Consider the following 480-nt stretch of genomic DNA (forward strand, 5'->3'; position numbering starts at 1 on the left):
TCCGCGCACGTGACGGCGGTGCAACCCGCACCTCCGCGCTCCACATCCTGGGAGGATTCTAAAGCTCTCCGGAGCCGTCGCTGGTGACGTCAGGAGCGCGATTCCGCGCGCTGACCAATCGGGAGCGCGGACTCCGGGGAAGCCCCGGGCGGCGGCGCGGCTGCGCGCCTGCGCGAGGGCTCCGCGTGGCTATATAAACATGGCTGGCGGGGCGGTGCGTCCCGGCCGGGCCGCGAGCGCGCGGGGGTCGGCGGACGTTCCCAGCCCGTCGGTTTGAAGTTTCTGGCGGGGCCCCGCGCGCCGAGTTGGGTTTGTAGGAGGGGCGAAGCGACGCGGTTCTGCGAGCTGCGCTCGCGGGTAGCGCTGCGCCCGGGACCGAGCGCCGGGCTCAGGCGGCGCACGTGCGAGCGCCGGGCGGGTGGAGCAGCCGGAGCAGCCGGCTAGCGCGCGGGGCGAAACTCCGGGACGCGGCGGCGACGC

This window comes from Octodon degus, unplaced genomic scaffold (genome assembly GCF_000260255.1).
Source record: "Octodon degus isolate 3935 unplaced genomic scaffold, OctDeg1.0 scaffold00003, whole genome shotgun sequence".
NCBI classification, from domain to species: Eukaryota; Metazoa; Chordata; class Mammalia; order Rodentia; family Octodontidae; genus Octodon; species Octodon degus.